Source organism: Antechinus flavipes, chromosome 5 (assembly GCF_016432865.1).
Source record: "Antechinus flavipes isolate AdamAnt ecotype Samford, QLD, Australia chromosome 5, AdamAnt_v2, whole genome shotgun sequence".
In the NCBI taxonomy this organism is placed as follows: Eukaryota; Metazoa; Chordata; class Mammalia; order Dasyuromorphia; family Dasyuridae; genus Antechinus; species Antechinus flavipes.
Window position 1 is genome coordinate 295472216 of NC_067402.1, and position 14763 is coordinate 295486978.

At 64.4% G+C, this 14763-nt stretch overlaps 1 long non-coding RNA gene across 1 annotated transcript; it reads right to left on the reverse strand.

The window, feature by feature from the left end:
* Window positions 1–11377: 11377 nt before the first annotated feature.
* Window positions 11378–14763, reverse strand: LOC127538980 (uncharacterized). The gene is made up of 3 exons (XR_007947796.1): window positions 13973–14763; window positions 13726–13898; window positions 11378–13611 (listed from the first exon to the last, which is right to left on the reverse strand). It is a non-coding gene; the product is annotated as an uncharacterized LOC127538980 (long non-coding RNA).

The window sequence follows — 14763 nt, forward strand, 5'->3', positions numbered from 1 at the left end:
CGCCCGGCCTGGCCTCTGCCCACAGAGACCGAGGGGAGGCTGCCTCCGCTCAGAGGCCTCCGGCACCCAGCCTGCCCGTACGGGCCCCAAAGGTCTACGATGGGAGCCTGTGGCCCCGGCATTGCCAGGGGAGCTCCATAAAACCCAGGCAGGCCCCCAGCAAGAAGGGGTGAGTGCTGGGGCAGTCGGGGGCTCTCAGGGACTCTGGGGGAGGGAGGGCTCCGGGGCCGGCAAGGATGCCCTGGGCAGCCTGGTCCCGGAGGAGCCCAGATGGGGAGCGGGATGTTGAGCTTGGGAACGGTGGGATGGAGGGACCCCCGGGGAGTGACCTCGGGGAGAAAGGGGGCACCACTTGGCAGTAAATACTAATCATGAATAGCGGGGCCTGGGTTACTAGGGCTCTCCTGGGGCCACTGTGGCCCTGTTTCAGAGGTGGGAAACTGAGGCAGAGAGGCGGTCATTGCTGGAGCTGCGACTGAACCTTGTTCTCAGAACGAATTCTGCCTTGTCCACGGGGCTCAGCCCCCTTCCCGAACGGGCGCCAGGGTCTGCTGTGGCCCAGCATGTTTGCAGCCTGTCCGAACCCATTTCTGCGCCTCAGTTTCCTCGTCTGTAACATGAGGGGGTGGGCCCAGATGAAATCTGTGAGCCCCCCTTAAGTGAGGTCCTCCCTGGTTCTCCCCCCAGCCTCCAGGTCCCAGTGCGCTGGCCGAGACGAGATGGCAGCCCTTGTGGCTGAGTGGCCTGCGGCTCCAGCTTGCTTTGGTCCGGACCCCCGGGGCCAGCAGCCTAAGGCGCTCCCGGTGAGGAAACTCCCTCCCCCACAGCAGAGTGTCAGAAAACAATAGGTTTTTGTTAACGCTTTGGGTTTTGACGCCCCTAGATTCCCTTTCCCGCCCAGTCCCAGACAGTGTCCCCTCCAAGGAATTAAAAAATAAACAAACAAAAAGACCTGGGGAGCGGGTGAAAAGCCTGCTGTTCCCGGGCCAGGGGCGCGCCCGCCCGCAGGAGAGGGCGGCGGAGCCTCCGCCCCGGGCGGGAGGGCCGGACACAGAGGAGCCTGTCCCAGCCGGGGCTGGGCTCCCGCCTCCCTCCCGCGGACTATCCACGAGTTTTGCCTTGTTGAGGGAACTGGGGTCTTTGTATTTCTCTGGAGGGAAAACGAAAGAAGGTCCGGGAGCCGCTGGATCCTAGGGCTCCGCTACAGCCGCCTCCCGAGCCTGGGACTGGGAACAGAGAGGGGGGCTCGGGAGCTTCCCGCCGCTCCGGAGCCTTCTCCCTTGGGAAGGGCCCGGAACAGGGCGGGGAGTCCAAGCTTGGCCCTTCCCCTCGGGCCTCGGCTCCTCATCTCTAAAATGGGCGCAACGAGACTCTCCGGGTGCTGGGACGGTGGGGAGGAAGGTGCCCCGGGGGTTTTAGCCAGCCGGGCTCTGGCTCCCAGATCTCCCCGGGGCGCTGGCGGGCGCCTCGTTCTTGGGGGCGTTCCCGGCAGCCCCTTCCCTCCCCGTGGCGCAGAGCAGAAGTATTTGAAGCCCACCGCCGCCGTCCCCACATAAACACCCGCGTCTGAGTCTCTGCTGTTGCCCAAGAGTGACAAAGTAAACAGAGGTAACCGGGCCCGGAACAAAGAGGGTCTTATGTCTCCCTGCGGATGCCGGGGAAGCTCCCTGCCGCCGCCGCCCTGGGGGGGTGACCCGGGCTGCACCCGGAGCGCCGGTCCCCCGCGGGCCGGACCCGGGTCCCCAAATGAGCTCCCCGGGGAGCGGACCTGGGCCGCCCGGGGAGGTAACAGCCGTGGGCTCCCGGTCAGTGAGCGTGGGCGGCTCTCACTGGGGAAGGGGGGTCGGGCGCGGTGAGCCTCCGCTCGGGTGTCCCAGAAGCCCCAGGCCTGGCCCCGGGAGGGACGCGGAGGTGCCGCCGCGGGTGTCCCTGGGGCAGGGAGCTGCAGGCCAGGAGCCGCTGAGAGGGACCGCTCCCCTGTGGGTCCCTTATAGACCCCGAGCACGAGGCAACGAGAGGGGGAACCATCCGCCCCCTCTGTGCTGGGGCAGGTCCTCCAGGCTGAGGCCGGCGGGTGCTGCGGTCGGGCTGTCCCCCTCCCTGAGGGTGAATCTTACCCATGAGCCTTCTTAGGCAGTGGGGGGGGTGACCCCCCCCTTGGTGCGGGGACAGCCGCCCCATGAGTCTTACCCATGAGTCTCCTTGGAACTGACTGCAGAGCTGGGAGGGGCCTCAGAGCGGGGCTGTCGGCCAGGAGGGCACTGAGTGCAGTCCCCTTGTTTCAGGATTAGCCCCTTGTCCGGGGTCGGGATGCGGTGGGAACCGGGGAGTCTGGCCTCCAGGGCGGAGAGCAGTGGGGGGGCCGGAGTCGGAACTCCCTCAGGCAGCAGGAGGGAGGCCGGAAAGGTCTGGAGCTGCGGAGAAGCCCGCTGTCCCCCCGAAGCATTTCTGGCTGGGCCTGGGGGAGGGCCAGGACTAGGCCCTGGAGGGATCGGGCGGAAGCTTCCTGCTTCTGTCTCGTGTATCCTGCTGCCTAGCGGGCCGGGGCTCTTTCCAACCCTCAGAGCTGGTGACCCGGAGGGGGCCCTTCCCCTGTCGGGCCGGGGGAGCCTCCTGTGTGCAGTGTGGAGCTGGGATGGCCCGGCAGTCCCGCTCACAGCCTCCCGGGCCGGGGGCTGTGCTTTCCCCAACCCCGGCGGGGCGAGGGGGGGTCCGCAGGAGGTGGGGTCCTCGGCCCCCCTTCTCCCTTCCCAGCAAGCATCTTGTTAATTTTATGGACTATTTTCACATGGAGATGAGGCGGCCTGCTCCCAGCGCCTCCGCCTCACGCCCGCCGGCCCCCCCTGCTTTCTTCCAGACTCCATTGTCCGCACGGCTTGCTGAGCAGAGACACTGGCTGCATTATGGGCCCCCCCAGGGCTGGGCCTGCAGAAGCCGTCCCGGTGGCCCTGAGCCAAAGTGGAGGTTACTACGAGGTTAGGCTGTCTGCCGGCCCCCACGGCCCCCCAGCCCCCTCGGAGGGAAACAGAAACTGCCTTGATGGGCCCGCCGCAGACCCAGCTACACCTGTTCCTCCTCCCCCCGCCCCGGCCCGCAGCCCCCGCGCCTATTTTAAACACTGCCCTCGTTCTGTCTCCATTCATCACCCTCCGTCTGCAGTCACTCCAGAGCCCCGGGCCCACAAAGGCGCTTGGTGGGCGACGCCTCCCGGGAATGTGCAGGGAGGGCGAGGGAAAGTCGGGGCAACAGATGTCAGCGGGTTTCTGCCAAAGGCCCCTTGCCAGGCCCCGATGCCAGAGCCCTCAGCCTGGTGCCCCGACCCAGCCCGCCTTTGTCAGGTACCTTCTGCCGCGGGAGGCGGCCTCGACGGCCTGGGCGGCGGCGCCAGCTTTGGCCCGCGAACACTGTGGGCGTCGGATGCCCCTTGCCAGCCTCATCCTGCCCGGCGGGCGGAAGGGGCCGTTCTTGGGGCCCGGTGGGCACAGCCTTAAAATCCTTGAATCCTGGTGGTATTCTTCACTCTGAAGCCGCGTGGGTGGCTCTGTGCCTCAGTTTCCCCATTGGTACAGAGAAGATCCTCAGTTCTGAGCCCCCCCCCCGACCCTCCCTGCTCCGAGGCCCCTCCCATCTTGAGCTGGGGGGAATCTTAGAGCAGAGACTGTCAGGGCCGGGAAGGGAACAGGGAACCTCAGGGCTGGGCTGTGTCTAGGACAGGGAATGTGGAGGAGCGTTCCAAGGAGTGCCGGAGAACATTTCTGGAAGCGCCCCCGGGCTGAGAGCAGCCAGTTGCCAAGGGAAGCAGAGCCGGGGCGCTGGAGCGGCCACCCGAGCCCACCGGGCCGGGCTGCCGTCCTGCCTCTCTCCCTTCCGCCTCCCGGAGCTAGAGCTCCAGCGCAGGCCCCCGGTCACGGAACCTGAGCCTGCCGGGCCCTTCTTGTGTCGGGGAGGGGCTTTCCCCACTGGAAGGCCCCTGTGCCCATGGAGTGTGGCCTCTCTGCCTGCTGCGGGACTCCCTCCTCCTGGAGGGGCGGGCGGCCCAAGGGCCGCTACCTGAGCCTGCGGAGGAGAAGCCCTCAGCGCTAGGGCCCTCTGGGTTGGGGATCCAGGCCTTGGGGGCCCCCCTTGGGGCCCTTTGTCCTTATTGCTCCCCAGCTGTCACACGCGGTTTGGCCGTCCTGGGTGGTCGCTGGTGGCTGGGTGGAACGAGCGCGGCGGGCGGCCTGCCCCCCAGGGCACTCCTGGTTTATCTGGAGAGAGACCCCGGCCTTGACCAGGGTCCTGCCTGGGCCTCTTTCTTGGGGAGAGCCAGGCGGGATTGGCCAAAGGGGCCCGCGAGTCCGTGGCCACGGGATGGAGGCTGGCTCTCCCCGCCCAAGCCGGAAGCGGTCACCGGCCGGGCTGCAGCGGGGCCCTCGCTGCCTGTGGGGGGGCCGGGGTGCCCGAGGGGTCCGGGCCGCGATGCTGCCATCCACTGGCCTGGGGGCGCCGACCACACACTGCCCCCTTCCCGCCTCCCCCTCTCGGCCGGTGGTCGTTGGCTGAGTGACGGACTCTGGATTTTCATCCATAGGTAAGGGGGAGCGTGACAGGTTTCCAAGAAGAGAGGCCCGAGTCGGAGGCGACCGTGGCGGATGCGGGACGATGGCGGGGTTGGGAGAGGCGCCGGCGCGGCCGTCCGGGCCCCCAGAGAGGAGGTGAGTGGCCCGGTGTGCGCCAGGGGCTAATTCCAAGGCTGGCCCCTGTGGGGGGACACCGTTTTCTCTCGCTGTCCAATCCTCGACCGCTGTCCTCTGCAAAGTGTCCCAAGATCCGGTTCTTCCTCTCAGACTCAGTTTACCCCCTACTAAATGCACGGGTCCGTATCACTCAGCTCCAGGGCTCCTTCCTGTGCTAGGACCGTGTCCCGCGATGGAGCCCGCGAGCCCACGGGACCCGGGGGGGGGGGCGAGTGGGTGACAAAGGAACTTGGAGAGAAGCTCTGCTGAAAAACAGACGGGAACGCATTTGCCGGCGTCGCGGGGGGGTGGGGGGCTGTCTGGTTCCTCAGGAAAAAATGCAGTGGAACGGGGAGTCCGAGGACCTGGAGGCGAATCCTGCTCTGAAACGTTTTGCCTTGGAGGTCTCGGTCTCCTCGCCTGTGGAACGGGGAGGCTGCCCTCGCTCCCGCTGCTGCCCCCGGCCTCCATCTCAGGGACCCCCAGGGAAGTCCGGGCTCGGTTGCTTGGCAACACCTGGTGGACGCTGCTCTCGGGCGCTGTCCCGCTGGGCACGGTCCGGGGCTGGCTCCCCTTGCCCGGCCGTGCCGGCCGCTGCCCGTGGGGAGGTGGCCCGCGCTCACTGGGGCAGGCCCTGGGCGTTTCCCTGGCTGCGCTCGGTCCCCTCTGTGAATAAGAGGCTCGCCCTCGCAGTCGCCCTCCCAGTGCCCACAGGGGCGGGGCCTCCGGACCGGGGAGCGTTTTTGGCCTTCTCTGTGCCAGGCTCGGTGCCCAGTGGCCCCCGTCCCCCCCACCAGCCGCACGGGCTCGCTCTCCTTGGCGCCCCTTTCCTGCCCTCCGAGGCGCCACGTGGCCCGGCTCCCCCCTTCCCGCCCATCTGCTAGCGAGCCTGACGCGACTCCGGGAGCCTCGCTCCCCAGTGAGGAGCCACCGGCCGGCTCCCAGAGCTGCAGCATCGCCCCCCCCAGGGAGGGGGGATGGGGCACCCGGAGGCCGGCCGGGCCCAAAGCCCCCATCGCTCCCCAAGGCCCGAGCGGGGCTTTCTGAAGGCTCCAGGCCCACCGGCCGGGCCCAGATGAGCCAGGACGCCGGAGGGTCGGCAGCGTCCGAGGTGCCTTTGGCCCCGGGGCCCCAGAAATGAGGCTGCCCCTTCCAGAGATGCGGGGGTCCCCCAGATGCCTTCGGGCGGCCACCGGCGCCTGGTCTCCGGGAGGCAGACCCCCCCACACCCAGAGCCCCTGCCCGCCAGCCTGCGCACCCGGGAGGACCCAGGGTCCCCAGAGCCGTGGCCGGCACCCACTCCCTGGGACCGAGGAGATTCTGGGGCGCCCGAGGAGGCCCTGCGGGCCCGGGGCTCCGTGGGGTCAGTGGGTGTGGCGGCCCCAGGAGGGGAAAGTGGCCGCTGTGGGCGGGGCCCGGCTCGGCCTTGCTTCCGGAGGAAGAGTGACAGGCCGGGCCTCCAGCCCGGCACCCAGAGCAGGGAGGGCGCGGTTCCACGCGGGGCTCCGGGCCGCTGCGCTCGGGGCCATGCGACTGGCCGGGCCCCAGTGGGGGCGTGGGGGCGGCCCCACCCGCTCAGGCGGACGGTCACAGATCCCCTCGGCCCGGCCCGAGCAGCCGCCGTCCGGGGAGGAGACGGTCACGGGGGCTGCGACCCTCCCCGGCGCCCGAACTCCCGCGGCCCCGTGCGGCCTGCAAAGAGTTAAGTCTTTGTTAGAGAGAAGAGAAGTCGTCGGGAGAGGGACGCGGCTCCTTCATGCCGGACATCTGTTCCACGGCAAAGCCAACTGTGGCCGCGGAGATTTTTTGTTCTTTCTGGGCCTGTTTCTTTAAAGAACGGGGAGAAGAAGGCGAGGCGGACACGGAGGGCGGCGCTCTGCTTACCACTTTAAACGGCTCTCTGGTCGTCAGCCAAGGGAGAGCGCGGGGCTCCGTCAGAACCAAAATGTCGGAGGCCCTTCGCTCCGCCCGGCAGCACAAGCTACACCCTCGGCCTCGGGCGCTCCACGACCCTGGGGGGGGCCTTCTGAGACCCCTCCCACTCTGTGTCCCCCTTCTGAGACCCCTCCCGCTCTGTGTCCCCCTTCTGAGACCCCTCCCAGATCCGCTGTCCCCCTTCTGAGACCCCTCCCGCTCTGTGTCCCCCCTTCTGAGACCCCTCCCACTCTGTGTCCCCCTTCTGAGACCCCTCCCACTCTGCATCCCCCCTTCTGAGACCCCTCCCGCTCTGCGTCCCCCTTCTGAGACCCCTCCCGCTCTGCATCCCCCCTTCTGAGACCCCTCCCACTCTGTGTCCCCCTTCTGAGACCCCTCCCGCTCTGCGTCCCCCTTCTGAGACCCCTCCCACTCTGCATCCCCCCTTCTGAGACCCCTCCCGCTCTGCATCCCCCCTTCTGAGACCCCTCCCACTCTGTGTCCCCCTTCTGAGACCCCTCCCGCTCTGCGTCCCCCTTCTGAGACCCCTCCCACTCTGCATCCCCCCTTCTGAGACCCCTCCCGCTCTGCGTCCCCCTTCTGAGACCCCTCCCACTCTGCATCCCCCCTTCTGAGACCCCTCCCGCTCTGTGTCCCCCTTCTGAGACCCCTCCCACTCTGTGTCCCCCTTCTGAGACCCCTCCCACTCTGCTGCCCTCCATGCCGAGACCCCTCCCATGATTCCTCAATCTGGAGCCTTCCCTCCACTGTCAGGAACAGTCCCCAGGAGCGCGGGAGTCCCAGAGCAGCAAAGGGACTTGAAGGGCAGGGACTAAGCATCAGAAGTGGGTTGGAACCCCCCAGATCTAGTCCTTTCCCACTAACCCAACGTGCTCTTTTTATAACTAGGGAGACTGAGGCTCAGGGAGGGACGACACCCCCAAGATCGCCAGCACGTTAGTGGCCCGCCCAAAACGAGGGCCCCTAGTCAGCCCGTTACCAAAACGTGAGCCATCCCAGGGTTCGAGCAGAAAGCTCAGCGGCCTTTCAGGCGAACCTCGCCAAGCCGGGCCTGGCCCCTCCCCTGCTCCCCGGCCCCGCGGGCCCCCCTTCGCCTTGGCCAGCAGGAGAGTGAGCTGTGCCCAGGCCTCCTGCTGCGGACGGGCCGCGGGTTCCCAGAGGCAGGGGCCGGCTCGCCGGTAGCTCCCCCATCACCGACCGCTCGGTGCCTCCCACGGCCGGCCTCCCCGAGGGCCTCCTGGGCTCCGGCTGGGCACCGGGGAGCGGGGGTAGGGAGGCTTCTCACGCTTTGCCATCTTGTTTCTGACAGGCGGAGCGGGCAGAACGAGACTCCGGCTCTGGGCGCGCCCGCGCGGAAGGACTCACCCCGGGAGGAGGCTCCAGCCTCCCTTGCAGCGGCCCCCCGGGCGGTCAGCCCCACCGGGTAGCTCCCGCCCTGCTCACGGTAACGGTCGCTCGCTCAGCTGGGAAGGCTCCGGGGGCCAGAGCTGCGCCCGCTCTGCCCGAGGGGGGCTTCCTCCTGCTGGGGTCAGCCATGAATAGAGAGAAACACAGCACTTTTCTGGTACAAGATACAGACGTGCTGGGGGGGGGAGACGGTGTTGGGGGGCTCGGGCTCCTGGGGGTGCGGATTTAAGCAGGGCTCTGCCCCACATCGGGGGTGGTCCCGGGGCCCTTGGGGGCGAAGGCGGGCAGCGTGGGCTCCCCCCGCGTCACCAGCTGTCCAGCTTCCTTCCTTCCAGGCTCTCCAGCGCCAGGACGGCCGCACCCCGTTGGAGAATGACTGCCCTTTGGGGTGAGGTAGTAGGTTGTATAGTTTGGGGGTCGCTCCCTCTGTCTGTGAGATAACTATACAGTCTACTGTCTTTCCCGAAGTGGCTGTGACATCGCCGCTGGAGAGACCCTCGTCCGGCTGCTGTGCCGAGGGGCCGGGGGGAGGGGGCCCCGGGACGGCCGGGAGCGAGGTGGGCGACGCCGACGGCCCGAGGCCCCCCCGGGGCTTTGCCTCTGACTGTCCGGGCTGGCGGGGGACCCTCCCTTTGTAGGCCCCGACGGGGAAAGGGCCGCCCTTGGCTCTTTAAGGAGCACGTCCGCTGGCCCAGCCGTGGGGTGGGCCCCCGGCCCCGGGCGGCTGAGCTGTCCCTGCAGGTGCCAGCAAGGCCGGCGGCTCCCTCTCCCCACTCGGGGGCCGTCGAGATGGCCGGGAGCCAGGCCGGGAGCCAGGGACCCAGGACGGGGGCTGTGCCAGCAAGCTATGCGCCTCAGGTCCCTCTTCTGTAACAGGAGCCGGCGGCTCCCGGGGCCTTCATCCCCCTTGCCTCCGTGTCCATGGTGGGATGCTCATTATCTCTGGCATCGGGTCCCACCTTGTCCGGAAGCCACACCTGGGAGTCCCTGAGGTGCTCGTGACCAGAGCGGCTCCCACAGCGGGCAGGGAGGGCACGGATCCCTGGGCAGGGCCCACAGCCCGTCCTGGTCCTGGGGCTGCAGAGGGGGATGTGGGCGGGCCCGGGGCAGCGGGCAGCGGGGCGGGGGGCGAGTGTCGGGGGGCGTCAGCCGGGCAGCGGGGAGTGGAGGCAGCGCGGGCCAGCTTCTGCAGCCTGCAAGGACGCCCGCGTGGCCACGGCCTCGGACGGTCTCTCTCGGCGCCTCGGCGGGGTGAGGTAGTAGGTTGTGTGGTTTCAGGGTAGTGATTTTGCCCCAGTCAGAAGATAACTATACAACCTACTGCCTTCCCTGAGGGGCCGCCTCAGCCACTCACGCAAGGCCCCCTGACCGCGCGCCCCCTCCCCGGCCCAAGCCTGCCCCGGCTGCAGAGGCTCCGCAGGAAAGTCCGAGTGAACGGGGACTGGGCGCGGGGCCGCTGCTCACCGTCCCAGAATATCGATCCACGCGGGCCTGGGGGGCCTCGTTCTGGGGAGTGGGCGTGCAGGTGCGGGGGGATGCCGTGTGCCTGTGCGTGTCCCCGGCTGTGCTCGTGTGCAGTGCGTGTGTGCGCGTGTGTGCGTCTTGTCTTGTGCAAATGGCATCCGGGGACTTACCCCCTCGGCGCAGCCCCCCCTGACCCTTCCAGCCCACGCTGTCCTCCTGCCTCCCTGCCTCCCGCCATCGCCCTAGAAAGGGATGTCCAGGCTGCTCCCCAGAGTTTCAGAGCGGGGGAGAGGAAGCCCCCACTTACCCAGAGGCAGCGGCTCAACTCGGCTCTCGCCTTGCTCAGGGAGCAACGTGCTCTGCACAATGCATCGGGACGGCCTCAAATCGGCTCCACCTTAGAAAGTAAAAGAACATCAGAATGGCAGGGGGGGCGTCAGGGCTGGGAGGGGGCTTAGAACAGGGGATGTCAGAGTGGGGAGGGAGCTTAGAACAGGGGATGTCAGAGTGGGGAGGGAGCTTAGAACAGGGGATGTCAGAGTGGGGAGGGAGCTTAGAACAGGGGGGTCAGGGCTGGGAGGGAGCTTAGAACAGGGGATGTCAGGGCTGGGAGGGGGCTTAGAACAGGGGGTGTCAGGGCTGGGAGGGGGCTTAGAACAGGGGATGTCAGGGCTGGGAGGGAGCTTAGAACAGGGGGGTCAGGGCTGGGAGGGGGCTTAGAACAGGGGATGTCAGGGCTGGGAGGGGGCTTAGAACAGGGGGGTCAGGGCTGGGAGGGAGCTTAGAACGGGGATGTCAGAGCTGGGAGGGGGCTTAGAACAGGGGATGTCGGAGCTGGGAGGGAGCTTAGAACAGGGGATGTCAGAGCGGGGAGGGGGCTTAGAACAGGGGGTGTCAGAGCTGGGAGAGGGCTTAGAACAGGGGGGTCAGGGCTGGGAGGGAGCTTAGAACAGGGGATGTCAGAGTGGGGAGGGGGCTTAGAACAGGGCGGGGTCAGGGCTGGGAGGGGGCTTAGAACAGGGGGGGGTCAGGGCTGGGAGGGAGCTTAGAACAGGGGATGTCAGAGTGGGGAGGGGGCTTAGAACAGAAGGTATCAGAGTGGGGAGAGGGCTTAGAACAGGTGGGGTTATCTTGGATCATAAAAGCGTTCTAGGGGGAGGGGACAAGGCATCTCGGGGAAGCCGCTGGGCTGTCCTCCACAAGAAAAGAAAGCCGTCACCCTGGGCCCTTCCTGGGCAGCTTCTCTGCCTTTGGAGGCCAGGCTCTAACCCTTACAGGCGGGCGGCCCGCCATCAGCATCTGCTCTGTCCTTGACCCCTTTCCCTGGTCCCGGGGGAGAGCCTTCTCAGGCCCGTCTCTGACTTAGAATCAGAAGGTCCCTTTAATAAAGACCATCCTTCATCCTGTTCACTCCCTGCACTACTTAGCAGCGATGCTCCCTGGAAAGCCATCCAGAGCTCCAGAAAGGCGTGTGGACATGGCGGACACTGAAACCCCTTCGCCTCAGTTTCCTGCTCTGTAAAATGGGGGCTGGGACAGATGATTCCTTGGGGTTCTTCAGGATCTTGGGCTCTTTAGGGGGGCACATTGTAAGAAATGTGTGAGTCGGGGAGAGAGGAGGGCGTCCCCTCACTCTGTGACCTTTCCAGCCCAGATCCCAAGCTTATGTTCAAAGTGTGAGGGGGTCACTGGTGCTGTCTCGGGATTGGCTGAGGGGTCGGGGTCAGACCTTGGGGCCCAGGCCCTGCCCAACAGAGCTCTGCTTTGAGATCAGAGAGAAAGAAGGTGCCCTTTGTTTAAGGGAGGCTCTGGGCCTGGGTGGGGGAGAGAAGCGGGAGGTGGGGGGCCCTGGGGCCGGGCTTGGGGAGGGCGTTGTGGTCCTGGGCTTGACCCCTTGGCCTCCCTCTAGGGGGTCGTGGGAGGCTGTCAGAGAGGGAACGAGACCCCCAGAGACCGCACCCAGCAGCCACCGTACTGGTCTCTGGCTAGAAACTGGTCTCCTGCAGACCGTCTGGAAGTGGGAGCTACGGCCGTGCCCCCTCGCCACTGACCATGGCCGGAGCACACTGTCCCCCTCACCACTGACCTTTGCCCGAGGAAGTTGTACTCCCTCCTCCTCACCATCGGCTTTTGTCACAGGACATTGTCCCCCCACCCCCGCCCAACACTGACCTCCGCCAGAGGACACTTTCCCCCAGACATTGACCTTTGTCACAGGACACTGTCCCCCTCACCACTGACCTTTGCCAGAGGACATCCCGTTTCCCCCCTCCCCCCCAGGGACCGCTCCCAGGAGTAGACCATTCTCAGCACTGGGTGAGTGAGGGTCCCGGCCCCACGGGAGCCCTGGCCCTCCCACCAGAGCTCCCTGTCACCTCGTGGGCGCCCCCAGGGGACACCTGCTGCTCCGGCCCCGGAGCCCCCAGGTCAGCTCTGCTCTCTGAAAAGTGGGGGGTCATCGTCCGGAGGCCTGGCCCGCTCCTTGTGAGCCAGAAGGGACACCGCTCCAGCTCAGCCGCCCGCCCCACTCTGACTGACGGACCCACGGGGCACTGACGGCGGGCTCACCGTGCCGCCCTCCGGGGCCTTCTCTCCTCCTGGCCAAATGGCCCCAGCTCCTTTGCTTCCTCCTAGAAGGGCCTGGTCTCTGGTCCCCTCCTAGTCACCATCACCTTCTTTTGGGGGCCAGCAAGCATTTATCAAGCGCCTACTGTGTACCAGGTGCTGTGCTGGTTACTGGGGAGATAAAAAAGGCAAAAGCAGCCTCTGTCCCCAGGAGCTCATGGGCCAAAGGGGTCGGGGGTGGGGGCTGCCCGCACGGGACTGGCAAGTAGCGGCTACGGCCAGAGTAAAGCCCAGCATTCCCTTCCTGAGGACAAAGGGGCCTCCTCCTCCTCCTCCTGTCTGGGACTCTGGCTGACCCACAACCTGGGCAGCCGCCGCCGTCTCAGGGCTGGACCTCGGACGCTCTCTGGCTGCGTGACTCCGGGCACATGGCTTCACCCCGAGTGCCTCGGTCTCCACGGCTGTCAGATTAAGGCGATAGCACCCCCCACCTCCCGGCGAGTAATGTCCTGAAACCGGGGGGCCGTGCTCCCCAATATGTACAAAGCACTCCCACTGGGGGAAGGGCCAGCACAGAGTTAGGTTCACTGGAAATGAGGAACGATGGCAGAAACACGCAGCGGAGGAAAGTCGAGTCTCCAGAGCCGCGGGTCCCGAGGACCTGCCCTTGGGGGGGCCTCCTCCTGCTCCTCAGCAGTATCTCGGCCGCTGATGCCCGGGGCCCCCCTCTCCCTTCTACAGTGGGTCCCTTCTCTGCGCTCAGCTAGCGCCCTCCCCAAGCCGCCTTTGGGCTGTTTTCTTTCCATGGGTCACTGTCTCCCTGCCACCCATCTGCACTCACAATGACACACGTACACGGCCGCCCATGTGCTCATACTCCACACTCACACACTCCTGAGTAGACCCAGACTCACACACACACACACACACACATATTTACACACACATACTCCAAATACACACCTTTACACACTCACATACTCCTGAGTAGACACACACTCACACACACACATTTATACACTCCTGAGTATACACACACATTTGCACATTCACACTCCTGAGTATACACACACTCGCACACACATTTACACACTCACATACTCCTGAGTACACACACTCACACCTTTACACACTCCTGAGTACACACACTCACACATTTACACACTCACATGCTCCTGAGTACACTCACACATTTACACACTCACACACATATTTACACACACATACTCCTGAGCACACACCTTTACACACTCACATACTCCTGAGTACACACACTCACACATTTACACACTCACATACTCCTGAGTACACCCACACATTTACACACACATACTCCCGAGCACACACACACACTCCTGAGTACACACATATTTACACACACATACTCCCGAGCACACACTCACATACTCCTGAGTACACACACATACATTTACACGCTCACATACTCCTGAGTACACACACTCACACACTCCTGAGTACACACACATATTTACACACACATACTCCCGAGCACACACACACACTCCTGAGTACACACACATACATTTACACACTCACATACTCCTGAGTACACACACTCACACATTTACACACACACACTCCTGAGTACACACACATACTCCCGAGCACACACACACACTCCTGAGTACACACACATACATTTACACACTCACATACTCCTGAGTACACACTCACACAATTTACACACTCACATACTCCTGAGTACACACACCCACGCATTTACACACTCACATACTCCTGAGTACACACACATGTTTACACACACATACTCCCGAGCACACACACACACTCCTGAGTACACACACATACATTTACACACTCACATACTCCTGAGTACACACACTCACACATTTACACACACACACTCCTGAGTACACACACATACATTTACACACTCACATACTCCTGAGTACACACTCACACAATTTACACACTCACATACTCCTGAGTACACCCACACATTTACACACTCACACACTCCTGAGTGCACACACATATTTACACACACATACTCCCGAGCACACACACACACTCCTGAGTACACACACATACATTTACACACTCACATACTCCTGAGTACACACTCACACAATTTACACACTCACATACTCCTGAGTACACACCCACACATTTACACACTCACACACTCCTGAGTGCACACACATATTTACACACACATACTCCCAAGCACACACTCACACTCCTGAGTACACACACATACATTTACACACTCACATACTCCTGAGTACACACTCACACAATTTACACACTCACATACTCCTGAGTATACACATTTACACACACACACACACATTTACACTCACACTCACATACTCCTGAGTATATACACACTCACTCCCCCCCCCCCACGCCCTTGGTATTTTTCAGACCCAGCTTTTGTTTCACATCCTTGGAGATGACAAACACTGCTGGGAATCCCCGCTTTGGAGGTTCCGTTTTTAAACCTTACTCCAGAGGTTTAAAACCCCGGCCGGTGGGCCCATAGAACACTAAGGCTTGTTTTTCAGTTTTTCCAGGGCAGCGGGGTGGGGAGGGGGCCGACCCAGGAGGGTCCCGGCACGCTCAGACTCCCCTTCCCGCGGGCTGCCGATCCCACCTGGAGCCCAGAGTGTTCTGCAGGCGATAAAAGCCCCCG